Source organism: Mustelus asterias, chromosome 26 (assembly GCF_964213995.1).
Source record: "Mustelus asterias chromosome 26, sMusAst1.hap1.1, whole genome shotgun sequence".
Classification (NCBI taxonomy): domain Eukaryota; kingdom Metazoa; phylum Chordata; class Chondrichthyes; order Carcharhiniformes; family Triakidae; genus Mustelus; species Mustelus asterias.
This window is the reverse complement of record NC_135826.1, coordinates 37781838-37804164: the sequence shown is the minus strand read 5'-3', so window position 1 is coordinate 37804164 and position 22327 is coordinate 37781838.

Sequence of the window (22327 nt, the reverse complement as noted above, 5' to 3'; positions counted from 1 at the left end):
GTGGGCTGATGAATAGCAGATGGAGTTTAATTTAGATAAATGCGAGGTGATGCATTTTGGTAGATTGAACCAGGGCAAGACTTACTCAGTTAATGGTAGGGCGTTGGGGAGAGTTACAGAACAAAGAGATCGAGGGGTACATGTTCATAGCTCCTTGAAAGTGGAGTCACAGCTGGACAGACTGGTGAAGAAGGCATTCAGCATGCTTGGTTTCATTCGTCAGAACATTGAATACAGGAGTTGGGATGTCTTGTTGAAGTTGTACAAGACATTGGTAAGGCCACACTTGGAATATTGTGTACAGTTCTGGTCACCCTATTATAGAAAGGATATTATTAAACTGGAAAGAGTGCAGAAAAGATTTACTAGGATGCCACCAGGACTTGGTGGTTTGAGTTATAAAGAGAGGCTTATAGAAACATAGAAAAACTACAGCACAAAAACAGGCCCTTCGGCCCCACAAGTTGTGCCGAACATATCCCTACCTTTTAGGCCTACCTATAACCCTCTATCCTATTAAGTCCCATGTCCCATCCAGGAGTCTCTTAAAAGACCCTATTGCGTTTGCCTCCACCACCACTGACGGCAGCCGATTCCACTCGCCCACCACCCTCTGTGTGAAAAACTTGCCCCTAACATTTCCCCTTTATCTCCCCCCAGCACCTTAAACCTGTGTCCTCTCGTAGCAGCCATTTCCACCCTGGGAAAAAGGCTCTGAGAGTCCACCCGATCTCTGCCGCTCAACATTTTATGTACCTCTATTAGGTCTCCTCTCATCCTACGTCTCTCCAAGGAGAAAAGACCGAGCTCCCTCAGCCTATCCTCATAAGGCATGCCACTCAATCCAGGCAACATCCTTGTAAATCTTCTCTGCACCCTTTCAATCTTTTCCACATCCTTCCTGGAATGAGGCGACCAGAACTGAGCACAGTACTTCAAGTGGGGTCTGACGAGGGTCTTATATAGCTGCATCATTATCCCCGGACTCCGAAACTCAATCCCTCGATTGATAAAGGCCAGCACACCATACGCCTTCTTAACCACCTCCTCCACCTGCGGGGCCGATGTTAGAGTCCTATGGACCCGGACCCCAAGGTCCTTCTGATCCTCTACAGTACTAAGAGTCTTTCCCTTTATATTGTACTCCTTCATCCCATTTGACCTGCCAAGATGGACCACTACGCATTTATCTGGGTTGAAGTCCATCTGCCACTTCTCCGCCCAGTCTTGCATCCTATCTATGTCCCTCTGTAACTTCTGACATCACTCCGGACTATCCACAACCCCACCAACCTTCGTGTCGTCGGAAAACTTACCAACCCATCCCTCCACTTCCTCATCCAGGTCATTTATGAAAATGACAAACAGCAAGGGTCCCAGAACAGATTCCTGGGGCACACCACTGGTGACCGACCTCCATTTAGAAAAAGACCCATCTATACCCACTCTCTGCCTCCTTTGGGCAAGCCAGTTCTGGATCCACAGGGCAGCAGCCCCTTGGATCCCATGCCCTCTCACTTTTGCAAGAAACCTTGCATGGGGGACCTTATCGAACGCCTTGCTAAAATCCATATAAACCACATCTACCACTTACCCTTCGTCAATGTGTTTAGTCACATTTTCGAAGAACTCCACCAGGCTCATATGGCACGATCTGCCCTTGACAAAGCCATGCTGAGTATTCTTGAGCATACTAAACCTCGCTAAATGCTCATAAATCTTGTCCCTCAGAATCTTTTCCATCAGTTTACCAACCACTGAGGTTAGACTCACCGGTCGGTAATTTCCTGGGCTATCCCTATTCCCCTTCTTGAAAATAGGAACCACATCTGCAATCCTCCAATCCTCCGACACCTCTCCCGTCTCCATCGACGATGCAAAGATCATCGCCAGAGGCTCTGCAATCTCTTCCCTCGCCTCCCACAGAAACCTGGGGTACATCCCATCCGGACCCGGCGACTTATCTATCTTGATGCCATTCAAAGATTCCAGCACAATCTCTTTGTTAAAGTCCACATACTCAATCTTTTCAGTCCACCGCAAGCCCACAGGTCCTTCTCCTCTGTGAAAACCGAGGCAAAATACTCATTAAGCACCTCTGCCATTTCTACTGGTTCCGTACAGATTTTCCCGCCTTCACCTTTTAAAGGCCCTATTCCTTCACGTCTCATCCTTTTACTCTTCACATATTTATCAAACGCCTTAGGGTTTTCCTTAATCCTACCTGCCAGGGCCTTCTCATGACCCCTTCTGGCTCTCCTAATTTCCTTCTTTAGTCCCTTCCTACAAGCCGTATGCTCATCTAGATCCCTATCTTCGCCAAGCTCTCTGAACCTTTTGTATGCTTTCCTTTTCTTCTCGACTAGGTCCCGCACAGCTTTTGTGCACCACGGTTCCTTTAACCTACCAACTCCTCCCTGTCTGCTCGGAACGTTGTCCTGTAGAACTCTAGACAGACATTCTGTGAAAAACTGCCACCTCTCTTCAGTACATTTCCCCGAGAATACCTCCTTCCAATTTACTCCTCTAATTTGCTGCCTTATGTCTTCATATTTCCCCTTACTCCATATAAATGCTTTCCTCGCTTGCTTGATCCTCTCTTTTTCCAATGCAAGCATAAAGGAGATAGAGTTATGATCGCTATCCCCAAGATGCTCTCCCACTGAGAGATCTGACACCTGTCCAGGTTCATTGGGTCAGTATCAGATCGAGTACAGCCTCTCCTCTTGTAGGCTTGTCCACATGCTGTGTCAGGAAACCCTCCTGAACACACCTAATGAACTCCTCCCCATCCAATCCCCTTACCCTCGGGATATTCCAATCTATGTTTGGGAAATTAAAGTCTCCCATCACAACAACTCTGCTATTATTGCAACTCTCCAGGATCTGTTTCCCTATCTGCTCCTCCACCTCCCTGTTACTATTGGGCGGCCTATAGAAAACTCCCAGCAAAGTGATCGACCCCTTCCCACTCTGAACTTCCACCCACAGAGACCCTGTAGACAATCCCTCCACAGCGTACACCTTCTCTACAGCTGTGACACTATCCCTGATCAGCAGTGCCACTCCACCCCCCCCCCCCCTCTCTTAGCCTCCCTCCCTGTCCTTCCTGAAACATCTGAATCCCGGCACCTGTGGTATCCAGTCCTGTCCCTGAGACAACCAAGTCTCCGTAATGGCCACCGCATCACACTTCCAGGCATCGATCCACGCTCTGAGCTCATCCCCTTTACTCACTATACGCCTGGCATTAAAGTAAACACATCTCAATCCTTTGGTCTGAGCTCCCCCCTTCTCTATCCCCCTGTCCACCCTCCCTCTTGCACCGTCTATCACACCGGGTGCCAGACTTTCTCGCTGGGCTTTTTGAGGTCCAAGTGGAGAGTTGCTGAGTTGGGGATTCAGGAGTTGGGGACTGATTTCCATCCACAAATTCACTTCCCAGCCTAAGTTTGGACCTCCCCTCGGACACACAGAAACATTGAAAATAGGAACAGGAAGAGGCCATTCAGCCCCTCGAACCTGTTCCAGTGTTCAACACGATCATAGCTGTTCCTCTATCTCCACACCACTCTCTCGCTCTGACCATGCCGCTTGACATCATCAGTGTATCAGAATCTATTTATTTCCCCCTTAAAGACACTCAATGGCATGGCCTCCACAGCCTTCTGTGGCAATGAGTTCCACAGATTAAGCACCCTTTGGCTGAAGAAATTCCTCCTCATCTCTGTTTTAAAGGGTCGTCCCTTTACTCTGAGGCCGAGCCCTCGGATCCGAGTCTCTCCGACTAATGGAAACATCTTCCCCACGTCCACTCTATCCAGGGCCTTTCAGTATCATGTAAGCTTCAATCCCCCTCATCCTTCTAAACTCCATCGAGTACAGACCCAGAGTCCTCAAACGCTCCTCATACGTCAAGTTCTTCATTCCCGGGATCATTCTCATGAACCTCCTCTGGACCCTTTCCAAGGCCAGCACATCCTTCCTTAGATACGGGGCCCAATTGCTCCCAATATTCCAAATGGGGTCTGAACAGAGCCTTATACAGCGTCAGAAGTACATCCCTGTTCTTGTATTCTAGCCCTCTCGACATGAATGCTAACATTACATTTGTCTTACTAATTGCCGACTGAACCTGCACGTTAACCTTAAGAGAATCCTGAACAAGGACTCCCAAGTCCCTTTGTGCTTCTGATTTCTGAATTCTCTCCCCATTTAGAAAATAACCGACAACTCTTCTTTCTACTAAAGTGCATAAACTCACACTTTTCCACATTGTATTCCATCTGCCACTTCTTTGCCCGCTCTCCTAACCTGTCCAAGTCCTTCTGCAGCCCCCCTGCTTCCTCAATACTACCTGTCCCTCTACATATCTTTGTATCATCTGCAAACTTAGCAACAGTGCCTTCAATTCCTTCCTCCAAATCGTTAATGTATATTGTGAAAAGTTGTGGTCCCAGCACTGACACCTGAGGCACACCACTAATCAACGGCTGCCATCTTGAGAAAGACCCCTTTATCCCCATTCTCTGCCTTCTACCAGTCAGCCAATCCTCTATTCATTCCTGTACCTTGCCTCTAACACCCCGGGCTCTTAACTTACTTAGCAGCCTCCTGTGCAGAGGCCTTCTGGAAATCCAAGTAGATAACATCCACTGGCTCTCCTTTGTCTAACATGCTCATTGCCTCCTCAAAGAATTCTAACAGATTTGTCAAGCATGACCCCCCTTTGACGAAACCATGCTGACTTCGCCCTATTTTACCATGCATTTCCAAATATTCCGGAACCTCATCCTTAATAATGGACTCCCCCTGCCCTCATCACCCTCCCACTGCCCCCTCACCCTCCCACTGCCCCCATCACCCTCCCACTGCCCCCATCACCCTCCCATTGACCCCTCACCCTCCCACTGCCCCCTCACCCCCTCCACTGCCCCCTCACCCCTCCCACTGCCCCCTCACCCCATCACTGCCCCCTCACCCCCCCACTGCCCCCTCACCCCCCCACTGCCCCCTCACCCCCCCACTGCCCCCCTCACCCCCCCCCACTGCCCCCCCACCCCCCCCACTGCCCCCTCACCCCCCCACTGCCCCCTTACCCCCCCACTGCCCCCTCATCCTCCCACTGCTTCCTCACCCCCCCACTGCCCCCTCACTCCCCCACTGCCCCTCACCCCCCCTTTGCCCCCTCACCCCCCCCACTGCCCCCTCACCCCCATCACTGCCCCCTCACCCTCCCACTGCCCCCTTTCCCTCCCACTGCCCCCTCATCCCCCCCACTGCCCCTCAAACCCCCACTGCCCCTCACCCCCCCATTGCCCCCTCACCCCCCCATTTCCCCCTCACCCCCCCACACTGCCCCCTCACCCCCCCCCACTCCCCCCTCACCCCCCCCACTGCCCCCTCACCACCCCACTGCCCCCTCACCCCCCACTGCCCCCTCACCCCCCCTCACCCCCCACTGCCCCTCTCCCTCCCACTGCCCCCTCACCCTCCCACTGCTCCCTCACCCCCCCACTGCCCCCTCACCCCCCCCACTGCCCCTCTCCCTCCCACTGCCCCCTCATCCTCACAGAGCCCGGCTCCAATGGGGTGTAAATGAGACAAGCCAGGCGACTCTTGTGTAAATACTACGTGAAGCTGTCAGAGCGCTGAGACTCTCTTTGGGGTATTCTCCCTTCCTGAGTTTATAACTCTGATCTGTGTCAGCGACACTCTGGCCAATGTCTGCCTCTGTCGCCGCTGACCCTTGGCACTGACCAGTAGCACAATCTGCTCTGTACCAGCTTCGTTCCCGCGGACCAGCTGCAGTGAAGGGGTTCATCAACGTGGCTCCTCTTTCGGTAACAGCTCAGGATGAAAGGTTCCACTGAGGAGTCTGCAACAGCAACAGGAGTGAATGGAGAGTCAGAACATTGATATCATCATATCACCATCACATTGACACTGCTAAAGTCAATCAGCAACACAATTCGATCCCAATAAACACAGTCAGAGGGTCAGTGCTGAGGGAGTGCCGCACTGTCAGAGGGTCAGTACTGAGGGAGTGCTGCACTGCCAGAGGGTCAGTACTGAGGGAGTGCCGCACTGTCAGAGGGTCAGTACTGAGGGAGTGCCGCACTGTCAGAGGCTCAGTACTGAGGGAGTGCTGCACTGTCAGAGGGTCAGTACTGAGGGAGTGCTGCACTGTCAGAGGGTCAGTACTGAGGGAGGGCCGCACTGTCAGAGGGTCAGTACTGAGGGAGTGCCGCACGGTCAGAGGATCAGTACTGAGGGAGTGCCGCACTTTCAGAGGGTCAGTACTGAGGGAGAGCCGCACTGTCAGAGGATCAGTACTGAGGGAGTGCCGCACTGTCAGAGGGTCAGTGCTGAGGGAGTGCCGCACTGTCAGAGGGTCAGTGCTGAGGGAGTGCCGCACTGTCAGAGGATCAGTACTGAGGGAGTGCCGCACTGTCAGAGGATCAGTACTGATGGTTAAACCATGGACTGATGAAAATGCTGATTACAAACTAACTTGTTGCTGTTTGCTTATTCAAACATTTGAGGTAAGTCCACTCGAACTGCACTGCTTTGGATACAGGCATTAGTACGGGGCCCAATGTTCTCAGTTGCTGCTGCCACGCGAAGCTCGATGCAATAGAGGAGCATTGCATTGTGTCTACCGCACTGCCGCAAGAATTTCAATAACTTCACACAAGTGGTCACAATCTGTGAATACATCTCCAAATGCCATTTACAGACAATTGAACATCTAGCCACAGAAGGTGCACCCACGTCTCCCACCTCAAGACAGCTTCTATCAATTAGGAGCCATACCAGACCCACATTCGCATAATTCTAGCACTGTCTTCCAACACACACATGATGGGCTGAATGGCTGTCTCTGGGCCATAAATCATTCAGTGTTTTGATGTCTGTAAACCTCCCACCCATTTCTCAGAATATTCAACCATGACAATCACATCATCCAATCACACTGCATCCCAGTCACTGATATACCTCTCTGACTCTGTCTCTTTGTCTCTGTCTCTCTCTCTGACTCTCGCTCTGTCTCTCTCTCTCTCTGACTCTCGCTCTGTCTCTCTCTCTCTCTCTCTCTCTTTGTCTCTCTCTCTGTCTCTCACTCTTTCTCTCTTTGTCTCTCTCTCTCTCTGTACCACCTGCCCCGGGAATCATAGCGGTGGCGGTTGTGGGTGGGGGTTGGGGGGTGGGGGAGTTGGGAGAGGTGGGGGGGCTGATGGACCATGCAATGGTCTGTTGACCTTGGGCAGGATTGCTTGGTTTTGGGTTGAGCACTGCTGGGAATCCTGCCCTCTGTTTCTTTCTCGCTCTCTCTCTCTGGGGAAAATAGAATATGAAAGTAAGCTAGCAGGGAACATAAAAACTGACTGTTAAAGTTTCTATAGGTATAGTTTCTATAGGTATAAGTATAGTTTCTATAGATAGGCCCCTTACAGTTAGAAACAGGAGAATTCATAACGGGGAATCAAGAAATAGCTGAAGAATTAAATTCATACTTTGCTTCTGTCTTGACAAAGGAAGACATGAATAATGTACCAGAAGTTCTGAGAGAAACAAGTTTTAGTGAGGAGCTGAAGGAAATCAGCATTAGTAGAGAAATGGTTTTGGGAAAATTGATGGGATTGAAGGTGGATAAATCTCCAGGTCCTGATAATCTTCATCCCAGAGTACTTAGGGAGGTGGTCCTGGAAATAGTATATTCTTGCTGGTTATTTTGCAAAATTCTTGGACTCTAGAATAGTTCCTACAGATTGGAGGGTAGCTAATGTAAGCCCACTATTCAAAAAGGGAGGTAGAGAAAAAACAGGGAACTATAGACCAGTGAGCCTAACGTCGGTACAGGGGAAGTTGCTCTATTATCAAGGATTTCATAACTCAGCATCTGGAAGGCAGTGGTATAATCAGACAAAGTCAGCATGGATTTACAAAAGGGAAATCATGCTTCACGAATCTATTGGAATTTTTTGAGGATGTAACTAGTAGAGTTGACCGTGGAGAACCCGTGGATGTGGTTTATTTAGACTTTCAGAAGGCTTTCGACAAGGTCTCACATAACAGACTACTATGTAAAGTTAAAGCACATGGGATTGCAGGTAATGTCTTGAGATGGATAGAAAGCTGGTGAGCAGGCAGGAAGCAAAGAGTTGGAATAAATGGGTCTTTTTCTGATTGGCAGTCAGTGACTAGTGGGGTTCCGCAGGGGTCTGTGCTGGGACCCCAACTGTTCACATTATAGTGAACTAAATGTATTATCTCCAAATTTGCAGATGATACAAAGTTGGGTGGGAGGGTGAGCTGTGGGGAGGATGCAGAGATGCTTCAGCATGATTTGGACAGGCTGAGTGTGTGGGCATCAGCATGGCAGATACAGTATAATGTGGATAAATGTGAGGTTATCCACTTTGGTAGCAATAACAGGAAGACAGATTATTACTTAAATTGAAAGAGGTGGATACTCAGCGAGACCTTGGAGTCCTTGTGCACTTACTTTCAGTTGCTGAAAGTAAGCGTGCAGGTACAGCAGGCAGTAAAGAAGGCAAATGGTATGTTGACCTTCATAGCGAGAGGATTTGAGTTTAGGGATAGGGATGTTTTGCTGCAATTGTATAGGGTGTTGGTGAGGCCACACCTGGAGTATTGTTTGCAGTTTTGGTGTCCTTATCTGAAGAAGGATCTCCTTGCTATAGAGGGGGTACAACAAAGGTTTACCAGGCTGATTCCTGGGATGGCAGATCTGTCATGTGAGGAGAGACTAAATCGGTTAGGATTATATTCACTGGAGTTTAGAAGAGTGAGAGAGGATATCATCGAAACTTATAAAATTCTAACAAGGTTAGACAGGATATATTCAGAAAGAATGTTCCCAATGGTGGGGGAGTCCAGAACTAGGGGTCATAGTTTGAGGATAAGGGCTAAACTTTTTAGAACTGAAGTGAGGAGAAATTTCTTCACCCAGAGGATGGTGAATGTGTGGAATTCACTCCCACAGAAAATAGTTGAGGCCAAAACATTGTCTGATTTCAAGAAGAAATTAGATATAGCTCTTGGGGCTAAAGGGATCAAGCGATATGGGGGGAACGGGGGGGATCAGGATATTGAATTTGATGATGAGCCATGATCAAGATGAATGGCAGAGCAGGCTCGAAGGGCCGAATGGCCTCATCCTGCTTCTGGTTTCTATGTATCTATGAGGCTGAAACAAGCACGTGAGAGAGTGGTGGTGGTGGCAGCCTTGATCACGGTATTTGAAATGGAATTGCATTGCTATCTGAAAAGAGGGAATGTACAAGATTACAGGGATAAGGTGGGGGCGATTGGGATTAGGTGGAATGCTCTTTCAGAAAGCTAGTGTACACCTGATGGGCTGAATGGCCTCCTTCTGTAAAGCTTCTTTGATTTAGTGAAGTCGGCATCCAGGCAGTGGGCTCCACAATTGTTCCCAAATGGATCTGTATTCCTCACAAAATGGCTGCTCCACCAATATCCCCAGAGCTGGATCTTGCTGTGCTCTGATTGGCTCCTGTGTTTTGACTCCACTCCAACAATATTTAATTGTCTGTCGGAAGCTCCAGGGCACTGAGGATCTTATGGATATTTTATAAATACAAATCTCTCTTTCATTGTGGCCATCTTCCCTCTGAAAGTGGAAGTCTGAAATGTTTGAAAAGGGGTTGTGACGGGGATGTGAGAGATCCCTGAGGCTTTGCCTTGGGAATATTTATCAATGTTAAGCATCTGCTCCAAGTGGACAGATTCATGGAATATCAGATCAGAAAACGTTGAAAAGATGAGTGATTCTGTCAGGAGAATGGAGCAGACACTGCTGGAATCGAACACTCAGAGGCCAACTCCAAGGTGCAGAAATGCCCAGAAAGCTGTGGCATCAACAAAGGGTCCGACTTCATTCAGAGGACGGTACTCGAGCAGGGTGGAATTCTCCCAAAAAAATTCCGAGCGTCGGATTTGCGTGAACACTGGAGTAAATCCCGCTGGTTTTCTCAGCGGGATTTTCAGGATGAATCTCCCGCAGTCTGTGCTGCCGAGTGCCTCAGTGAGACTCACGCTGAAAATCAGTGGGTGCGGGGTCTATTCCCGCTGGAGAGGCCGGCAGCACAGCGCTGAGTGCGCCACTGCGCATGCGCTGATCTGGCAGCACCGAGATTGGCGCACATAGAACATAGAACATAGAACAGTACAGCACAGAACAGGCCCTTCGGCCCACGATGTTGTGCCGAGCTTTATCTGAAACCAAGATCAAGCTATCCCACTCCCTATCATCCTGGTTCTGCTCCATGTGCCTATCCAATAACCGCTTAAATGTTCCTAAAGTGTCTGACTCCACTCTCACTGCAGGCAGTGGCCCCGCACTGCCGGCCTCCCGATCACTGGCCAGCCCCACAAACCTCGCTGTCCCGCCAACTCCCCCCACGGCCCGATCGCTGGCCCCCTGATGTGTCCAGGCCCGCCTCGATCTCCCAACCCCCCATGCAATCCTGATCTTGCCCCCCCCACTGTCACTCCCTGTCCCGACGACCCCCACCCCCCGCACCCCCCACCCCCATCGCAGCCAGCCCCAATCGCTGGCATCCCTTCCTCTGTCACTGCCTAGTGCATTGTGGCAGCGGGACCCCGCACCCCCACGATCCTCCCCCAGAGGCCCTCCCCCATAAGCCCCGCCCCAGGACGTCCCACCCCATCTGGCCTCACCCCCTTGTCCCCACCCCTAGGCCCCACCCCTTGGCACTGCTCAATGCCTGGTGGGAAGTGCCAGCGAGCCAGGCAGGCAATGCCCAGGGGAAACCCTCCCCTTACCCCCGACCTCCTGGGGGTCTCCATGGCCCCCCTTCACTCCAGGGGGGGGGTCATGCTGTCAACTCCCTGCTCATGGGGGAGCTGGAGTGAATCACTCCTGGCAGGGGTTGGGAGATGTTAACAGGCCCGGAGACTTCCGCCCTGGGCATGCGAATGGGATGCAAATCCTAATTTAAATACAGTTCCATGCCGATTTCTGAAGGAGACAACATCGGAAATTTGGCGCCCGGAGATACACAGAGACCGTGGCGTCCAGTGGGGATCCCACGAAACGGCCTCCACTTGAGTTTCCTGGCCTGCTGCACTGCTGGGAGAATCACCAGCAGAGAGAGAGGGAGAGAGACAGACAGAGACAGAGAGAGACAGGGAGCGAGAGGGAGCGAGAGGGAGAGAGAGGGGGAGAGAGGGGGAGAGAGGGGGAGAGACAGAGAGACAGAGGGAGAGAGAGGAAGAGAGAGAGCAAGAGAGAGACAGAGGGAGAGAGAGAGAGGGAGAGAGAGACAGAGGGAGAGAGAGAGTGGGAAAGAGACAGAGGGAGAGAGAGAGGGAGGGACAGAGAGAGAGAGAGGGAGAGACAAAGAGAGAGAGACAGAGGGAGAGCAGAGAGAGAGGGAGAGAAGCAGAGCCGAGAGATGTGTGTGGAATGGGGAGAGAAGAGAATCTGTGTAAACAAGATGTCACACCTGGAAATGATCACTGAACACAGTAACCTGAGGTGTTTGAAAGAGAAGTTGAAGAATGGTCAGATGCCGCTGAGTAAGGAGCAGAAATGAAAAGTTGGAGCGTCATTGAATCATTTCTGTTGGAATAGACGCAGTAACTTGTCTGATAAAATCGCCCAAACCCACATCCCACTCTCAGCAACTGAAAGAGATTACTCATCACTTTCAGAGAGATGTGATCAATGCAGAAACCACACATCAGACAGAGCAGCGGAAAATCCAGCAAGCACCAAATAAAAGCAAACAGCATCTCTTCGAGAGGATGGGAGTCTTGTTCTTATCTCCTGAATAAGCGAATTTGAAGGTAGCTCCCACTCCCCCAAACATTCTCTCTGCAATATCACAATATCACAGTCTCAGCGGCCATTTTAAAAAATTCATTCACGGGATGTGGGTGCCGCTGGCTGGGCCAGCATTTAATCCCCATCCTAATTACTCTTGCGAAGGTGATGGTGCGCTGCCGCCTTGAACCGCTGCAGTCCCTGAGGTGTAGGTACACCCACCGTGCTGTTAGGGAGGGAGTTCCAGAGTTTAGACCCAATGACAGTGAAGGAGCGGCGATATATTTCCAAGTCAGGATGGTGAGTGACTTGGAGAGGAACATCCAGATGGTGGTGTTCCCATGTATCTGCTGCCCTTGTCCTTCTAGATGGTAGAGGTTGTGAGTTTGGAAGGTGCTGTTGAAGGAGCCTTGGCGATTCCCTCCAGTGTATCTTGTAAACAGTACACATGGCTGCCACTGTGCATCAGTGGTGGAGGGAATGAATGTTTCTGGAACAGATGCCAATCAAATGGGCTGATTAGTCCTAGGTGGTATCAAGCTTCTTCATAGAATCTCTGTAGTGCAGAGGTAGCCATTCGGCCCATCAAGTCTGCACCAACTCTCCTACATCTTACCCAAATCCACCCCCCACCCTAACCCCATAACCCCACACATTTACCATGGTTAATCCATCTAACCTACACATCTTGGGATACTAAGGGGCAATTTAATATGACCAATCAACATAACCTGCACATCTTTAGAATGTGGGAAGAAACCGGAGCACCCGGAGGAAACCCATGCAGACACGGGGAGAACGTGCAGACTCCACACAGACAGTCACCCGAGGCCGGAATTGAACCCAGGTCCCTGGCGCTGTGAGGCAGCAGTGCTAACCACTGTGCCACCACGTCGCCGTGTTGTTAGAGCTGCCCTCATCCAGGCAAGTGAAAAATATTCCATCACACTCGTGATTTAGAACATAGAACATAGAACATTACAGCGCAGTACAGGCCCTTCGGCCCTCGATGTTGCGCCGACCAGTGAAACCAATCTAAAGCCCCTCTAATCTACACTATTCCAATATCATCCATATGTTTATCCAATAACCACTTGAACGCTCTCAACGTTGACGAGTCCACCACTGCTGCAGGCAGGGCATTCCACGCCCTTACTACTCTCTGAGGAAAGAACCTACCTCTAACATCTGTCCTATATCTCTCACCCCTCAATTTAAAACTATGCCATGTGGTTGGTAGATGGTCTTTGGGGAGTCAGGAAGTGAGTTACTCACCATGGGATTCTTGTCTCTGACCTCCTTGTGTAGTTACAGTATTTATATAAAGAGCCCAGTTCAGTTTCTTGTCAATGGTAACCCCCAGGATATTGATAATGGGCGACTCAACAATGGCAATGCCATTGAATCTCCAGGAACAATGGTTTGGATCTCTAAAGTTGGAGATGGTCAATGCCTGGCACTTATGTGGCATGAATATTCCTTGACACTTGTCAGCCCAAATCTGGATATTGTCCAGGTCGTGCTGCATTTGAACATGGATTGCTTCAGTATCTGAGGAGTTGCGAATGGTGCTGAACATTGTACAATCATCAGCGAACATCCCCACTCTGACCTTATGATGGAAGGAAGGTGATGGATGAAGCAGCTGGAGGTGGTTGGGTCTCGGACACTGACCCTGAGGGACTCCTGCAGTGATGTCCTGGAGCTGAGATGATTGACCTCCAACCCCCACAACCATCTTCCTTTGTGCCGGGTATGAAATCATAGAAATCATAGAAACCCTACAGTGCAGAAAGAGGCCATTCGGTCCATCGAGTCTGCACCGACCACAATCCCACCCAGGCCCTACTCCCATATCCCTACATATTTACCCAACTAATCCCTCTAACCTATGCATCTCAGGACACTAAGGGCAATTTTTAACCTGGCCAATCAACCTAACCCGCACACCTTTGAACTGTGGGAGGAAACCGGAGCACCCGGAGGAAACCCACGCAGACACGAGGAGAATGTGCAAACTCCACACAGACAGTGACCCAAGCCGGGAATCGAACCCAGGTCCCTGGAGCTGTGAAGCAGCTGTGCTAACCACTGTGCCACCGTGCCGCCCTATGACTCCAACTAGTGGAGAGTTTTCTCCCCGATTCCCATTGACTCCAGTTTTACTCGGGTCCTTGATACCGCAATCGGTCAAATGCTGCCTGGATGTCAAGGACAGTCACTCTCACCTCACATAATTCCCAGCCGCAAATTGACACCCACACCCAAACACACACCCAAACACACACCCAAACACCCAAACACACACACACACACACCCACACACCCAAACACACCCAAACACACACATCCACCCACACCCAAACACACACACACACACACAAACACACCCAAACACACACACCCAAACACACACAAACACACACCCACACAAACACAAACACACACACAGACACCCACGCACACACCCACACATCCACACCCACAAACACACAAACACACACACACACAAACACACAAACACACCCACTCTCACACACACACACACAAACACACCCACACACGCACCCACACACACAAACACCCACACAAACACACACACAAACACCCACACACACACACAAATACACACAAACACACGCACACAAACACCCACACAAACAAACACCCACTACACACACACCCAAACACACACACAAACACACACAAACACAAACACACACACACACACACACAAACACCCACACCCACACAAACACAAACACACACCCTCTCACACAAATACCCACACACACAACCACACAGAAACACCCACACACACAAACACCCACACAAACACGCACACAAACACGCACACAAACACGCACACACCCACACACCCACAAACACACAAATACCCACACAAACACCCACACAAACACACATATACAGACACACACACACACAAACACACCCACACACGCACCCACACACACAAACACCCACACACACACACAAATACACACAAACACACACACACACAAAAACACACACAAATACACCCCCCCACACACACACAAACACCCACACAAACAAACACCCACTACACACACACCCAAACACAAACACCCCCGCAAACACACACACAAACACACACACAAACACACACACAACCACACAGAAACACACACACACACAAACACATACACAAACCACACCCACACACACACGCACACACACACACACCCACACACACACCCAACAACACCCGCACAAACACCCACACAAACACTCACACACAAACACATACCCGTCCCCACTCTCACCCACACACACACCCACACACACACCCACACACACACAAACACACACCCACCCACACACACACACACCCACTGACACAAACACATACAAACCCACACCCTCACACACTCACACACAAAAACCCACACCCAGACAAACACACACAAATGCACACACACACACCCTCACACACCCTCACACACAAACACACCCACACCCACACACTCACACGCTCACACACAAACACACACACACAAACCCACACCCTCATACACTCATACAAACACCCACACAAACAAACACACACACACCCTCAGACACAAACACCCACACACACAAACACCCACACGCAAACACCCACACGCAAACACCCACACGCAAACACCCACACGCACACACCCACACGCACACACAACCACACACCCACACACCCACACACGCACGCACACACGCACAAACACACACATACACACACAAACCCACACCCACACTCACACTCACACACCCACACACAAACATACACCCACCCACACAAACACACTGCGATGATTCTGTTCCTTTAAGACATATATTTTTTTACTATGTTTCTTATGTGGGGTATGTTTAGAAATCAGCTTGTTTACACGGTGCTGATTTGCCTGCACCAGGCAGCTGATATGCTGAGAATGCAGGCCAATAATTGATTTTAGATAAAGGGGTGTTTGTTTTAATCTGAGTTAATGCATTTTTGTTGATTTGGTTTTTCCCCAGGGGTTTCAGAGTAGGGATTCGATTGGGTTGATTGATGGACACATTCACGTTTGCAGATGATACAAAATCGGGCAGCTCTGTCGTTAGTTTTGAGGACAGCATGAAACTACAACATGGTATTGATAGATTGGGTGAATGGGCTGAGTGGTGGCAAATGGATTTTAATATAAACAAGTGTGAGGTTATCCATTTTGGATCAAAAAAGGATAAGAACATAAGAACTAGGAGCAGGAGTAGGCCATCTGGCCCCTCATGCCTGCTCCGCCATTCAATAAGATCATGGCTGATCTTTTTGTGGACTCAGCTCCACTTACCCGCCCACTCACCATAACCCTTAATTCCTTTACTGTTCAAAGATTTATCTATCCTTGCCTTAAAAACATTCAATGAGATAGCTTCAACTGCTTCACTGGGCAGGGAATTCCACAGATTCACAACCCTTTGTGTGAAGAAGTTCCTCCTCAACTCAGTCCTAAATCTGCTCCCCCTTATTTTGAGGCTATGCCCCCGAGTTCTAGTTTCACCCGCCAGTGGAAACAACTTCCCTGCTTCTATCTTATCTATTCCCTTCATAATCTTATATAGAAACATAGAAACATAGAAAACTACAGCACAAAACAGGCCCTTCGGCCCCACAAGTTGTGCCGAACATATCCCTACCTTTTAGGCCTAACTATAATCCTCCATCCTATTAAGTCCCATGTACTCATCCAGGAGTCTCTTAACAGACCCTATTGAGTTTGCCTCCACCACCACTGATGGCAGCCGATTCCACTCGCCCACCACCCTCTGTGTGAAAAACTTCCCCCTAACATTTCCCCTGAACCTACCCCCCAGCACCTTAAACCCGTGTCCTCTCATAGCAGCCATTTCCACCCTGGGAAAAAGCCTCTGAGAGTCCACCCGATCTATGCCTCTCAACATCTTATATACCTCTATTAGGTCTCCCCTTATCCTACGTCTCTCCAAGGAGAAAAGACCGAGCTCCCTCAGCCTATCCTCATAAGGCATGCCACTCAATCCAGGCAACATCCTTGTAAATCTCCTCTGCACCCTTTCAATCTTTTCCACATCCTTCCTGTAATGAGGCGACGAGAACTGAGCACAGTACTCCAAGTGGGGTCTGACGAGGGTCTTATATAGCTGCATCATTATCCCCGGACTCCTAAGGTCAATCCCTCGATTGATAAAGGCCAGCACACCATACACCTTCTTAACCACCTCCTCCACCTGCGGAGCCGATTTTAGAGTCCTGTCGACCCGGACCCCAAGGTCCTTCTGATCCTCTACCGTACTAAGAGTCTTTCCCTTTATATTGTACTCCTTCATCCCATTCGACCTGCCAAAATGGACCATAGAACCATAGAACCAAAGAAAATTAGAGCTCAGAAAACAGGCCTTTGGGCCCTTCTTGTCTGTGCCGAACCATTTTTTGCCTAGTCCCACTGACCTGCACTTGGACCATATCCCTCCACACCCCTCTCATCCACGAACCCGTCCAAGTTTTTCTTAAATGTTAAAAGTTTTTACCACTTTATCTGGCAGCTCATTCCACACTCCCACCACTCTCTGTGTGAAGAAGCCCCCTCTAATATTCCCTTTAAACTTTTCTCCCTTCACCCTTAACCCATGCCCTCTGTTTTTTTCTCCCCTCGCCTCAGCGGAAAAAGCCTGCTTGCATTCTCTCTATCTATACCCATCAAAATCTTATACACCTCTACCAAATCTCCCCACAATCTTCTACGCTCCAGGGGATAAAGTCCCAGCCTATTCAATCTCTCTCTGTAACTCAGCTTCTCAAGTCCCGGCAACATCCTTGTGAACCTTCTCTGCACTCTTTCAACCTTATTTACATCCTTCCTGTAACTAGCTGACCAAAACTGTACACAATACTCCAAATTTGGCCTCACCAATGCCTTATATAACCTTATCATAACACTCCAACTTTTATACTCGATACTCCGATTTATAAAGGCCAATGTACCAAAGACACTCTTTACGACCCTATCCACCTGTGACGTCATTTTTAGGGAATTCTGTGCCTGTATTCCCAGATCCCTCTGTTCAACTGCACTCTTCAGAGTCCTACCATTTACCCTGTACGTTCTACTTTGGTTTGTCCTTCCAATGTGCAATATCTCACACTTGTCTGCGTTAAATTCCATTTGCCATTTTTCAGCCCATTTTTCTAGTTGGTCCAAATCCCTCTGCAAGCTTTGAAAACCTTCCTCACTGTCCACTACACCTCCAATCTTTGTATCATCAGCAAACTTGCTGATCCAATTTACCACATTATCATCCAGATCATTGATATAGATGACAAACAACAATGGACCCAATACCGATCCCTGCGGCACACCACTAGTCACAGGCCTCCACTCAGAGAAGCAATCCTCCACAACCACTCTCTGGCTTCTTCCATTGAGCCAGTGTCTAATCCAATTTACTACCTCCCCATGTACACCTAGTGACTGAACCTTCCTAACTAACCTCCCATGAGGGACCTTGTCAAAGGCCTTGCTGAAATCCAGGTAGACAACATCCACCGCCTTCTCTACATCCACTTTCCTGGTAACCTCCTCGAAAAACTCTAATAGATTGGTCAAGCATGACCTACCACGCACAAAGCCATGTTGACTCTCCCTAATAAGTCCCTGTCTATCCAAATATTTGTAGATCCTATCCCTTATCACACCGTCCAATAACTTGCCCACCACCGACGTCAAACTTACTGGCCTATAATTTCTCGGATTTCTTTTGGAACCTTTTTTAAACAACGGAACAACATGAGCCACCCTCCAATCATCCGGCACCTCCCCCCCACTACGCATTTATCTGGGTTGAAGTCCATCTGCCACTTCTCCGTCCAGTCTTGCATCCTATCTATGTCCCTCTGTAACTTCTGACATCCCTCCAGACTATCCACAACCCCACCAACCTTCGTGTCGTCGGCAAACTTACCAATCCATCCCTCCACTTCCTCATCCAGGTCATTTATGAAAATGACAAACAGCAAGGGTCCCAGAACAGATCCCTGGGGCACAACACTGGTGACCGACCTCCATTTAGAAAAAGACCCATCTATACACACTCTCTGCCTCCTTTGGGCAAGCCAGTTCTGGTGCCACAGGGCAGCAGCCCCTTGGATCCCATGCTCTCTCACTTTTGCGAGAAGCCTTGCACGGGGGACCTTATCGAACGCCTTGCTAAAATCCATATAAACCACATCTACTGCTTTCCCTTCGTCAATGTGTTTCGTCACATTTTCTAAGAACTCCACCAGGCTCGTAAGGCACGATCTGCCTTTGACAAAGCCATGCTGAGTATTCTAGAGCATACTAAACCTCTCTAAAGCTCATAAATCCTGTCCCTCAGGATCTTCTCCATCAGTTTACCAACCACTGAGGTTAGACTCACCGGTCGGTAATTACCTGGGCTATCCCTATTCCCCTTCTTGAAAATAGGAACCACATCCGCAATCCTCCAATCCTCCGGCACCTCTCCCATCTCCATCGACGACGCAACGATCATCGCCAGAGGCTCTGCAATCTCTTCCCTCGCCTCCCACAGTAACCTGGGGTACATCCCATCCAGACCCGGCGACTTATCTATCTTGATGCCATTCAAAGATTCCAGCACAGCCTCTTTGTTAAAGTCCACATACTCAATCTTTTCAGTCCACCACAAGCCCACAGTACATCCACCCAGGTCCTTCACCTCTGTGAAAACCGAGGCAAAATACTCATTAAGCACCTCTGCCATTTCTACTGGTTCCAAAGAACAAAGAACAATACAGCACAGGAACAGGCCCTTCGGCCCTCCAAGCCTGTGCCGCTCACTGGTCCAACTAGACCATTCTTTTGTATCCCTCCATTCCCACTCCGTTCATATGGCTATCTAGATAAGTCTTAAACATTCCCAGTGTGTCCGCCTCCACCACCTTGCCCGGCAGCGCATTCCAGGCCCCCACCACCCTCTGTGTAAAATACGTCTTTCTGATATCTGTGTTAAACCTCCCCCCCCCTCACCTTGAACCTATGACCCCTCATGAACGTCACCACCGACCTGGGAAAAAGCTTCCCATCGTTCACCCTATCTATGCCCTTCATAATTTTATACACCTCTATTAAGTCTCCCCTCATCCTCCGTCTTTCCAGGGAGAACAACCCCAGTTTATCCAATCTTTCCTCATAACTAAGCCCTTCCATACCAGGCAACATCCTGGTAAACCTCCTCTGTACTCTCTCCAAAGCCTCCACGTCCTTCTGGTAGTGTGGCGACCAGAACTGGACGCAGTATTCCAAATACGGCCGAACCAACGTTCTATACATCTGCAACATCAGACCCCAACTTTTATACTCTATGCCCCGTCCTATAAAGGCAAGCATGCCATGTGCCTTCTTCACCACCTTCTCCACCTGTGATGTCACCTTCAAGGATCTGTGGACTTGCACACCCAGGTCCCTCTGCGTATCTACACCCTTTATGGTTCTGCCATTTATCGTATAGCTCCCCCCGATGTTAGTTCTACCAAAATGCATCACTTCGCATTCATCAGGATTGAACTCCATCTGCCATTTCTTTGCCCAAATTTCCAGCCTATCTATATCCTTCTGTAGCTTCTGACAATGCTCCTCACTATCTGCAAGTCCTGCCAATTTCGTGTCGTCCGCAAACTTACTGATCACCCCAGTTACACCTTCTTCCAGATTGTTTATATAAATCACAAACAGCAGAGGTCCCAATACAGAGCCCTGCGGAACACCACTAGTCACAGGCCTCCAGCCGGAAAAAGACCCTTCCACTACCACTCTCTGTCTTCTGTGACCAAGCCAGTTCTCCACCCATTTAGCCATCTCCCCCTTTATTCCATGAGATCCAACCTTTTGCACCAGCCTACCATGAGGGACTTTGTCAAACGCTTTACTGAAGTCCATATAGACGACATCCACGGCCCTTCCCTCGTCAACCATTCTGGTCACTTCTTCAAAAAACTCCACCAGGTTAGTGAGGCATGACCTCCCTCTCACAAAACCATGCTGACTATCGTTAATGAGTTTATTCCTTTCTAAATGCGCATACATCCTATCTCTAAGAATCTTCTCCAACAACTTCCCCACCACGGACGTCAAGCTCACCGGCCTATAATTACCTGGGTTATCCTTCCTACCGTTCTTAAATAACGGGACCACATTAGCTATCCTCCAATCCTCTGGGACCTCACCTGCGTCCAGTGACGAGACAAAGATTTGCGTCAGAGGCCCAGCGATTTCATCTCTCGTCTCCCTGAGCAGCCTTGGATAGATTCCATCAGGCCCTGGGGATTTGTCAGTCAATTCCGTACTGATTTTTCCGCCTTCATCTTTTATAGGCCCTATTCCTTCACGTCTCATCCTTTCACTCTTCACATATTTATAAAACGCCTTAGGGTTTTCCTCAATTCGTCTTCCCAAGGCCTTCTCGTGACCCCTTCTGGCTCTCTTAATTTCCTTCTTTAGTCCCTTCCTCCAAGCCGTATACTCATCTAGATCCCTATCTTCGCCAAGCTCTCTGAACCTTTTGTACGCTTTCCTTTTCTTCTCGACTAGGTCCTGCACAGCTTTCGTGCACCACGGTTCTTTTAACCTCCCAACTCCTCCCTGTCTGCTCGGAACATTGTCCTGTAGAACCCTAGACAGACATTCCTTGAGAAACTGCCACCTCTCTTCAGTACATTTCCCCGAGAATACCTCCTTCCAATTTACTCCTCTAATTTGCTGCCTTATGTCTTCATATTTCCCCTTACTCCATATAAACACTTTCCTAGCTTGCCTGACCCTCTCTTTTTCCAATGCAAGCATAAAGGAGATCGAGTTATGATCGCTATCCCCACGATGCTCTCCCACTGAGAGCTCTGACACCTGTCCAGGCTCATTGGTCAGTATCAGATCAAGTACAGCCTCTCCTCCTGTAGGCTTGTCCACATGCTGTGTCAGGAAACCCTCCTGAACACACCTAATGAACTCCTCCCCATCCAATCCCCTTACCCTCGGGATATTCCAATCTATGTTTGGGAAATTAAAGTCTCCCATCACAACAACTCTGCTATTACTGCATCTCTCCAGGATCTGTTTCCCTATCTGCTCCTCCACCTCCCTGTTACTATTGGGCGGCCTATAGAAAACTCCCAGCAAAGTGACCGGCCCCTTCCCACTCCGAACTTCCACCCATATGTTTCTATAATATCTCCCCTCATTCTTCTGAATTCCAGTGAGTATAGCCCCAGTCGACTCAGTCTCTCCTCATAAGCCAACCCTCTCAACTCCAGAATCAACCTCGTGAATCTTCTCTGCACCCCCTCCAGTGCCAGTATATTCTTTCTCAAGTAAGGAGACCAAAACTGTACACAGTACTCCAGGTGTGGCCTCACCAGCACCTTATACAGCTGCCACATAATCTCGCTGTTTTTAAACTCCATCC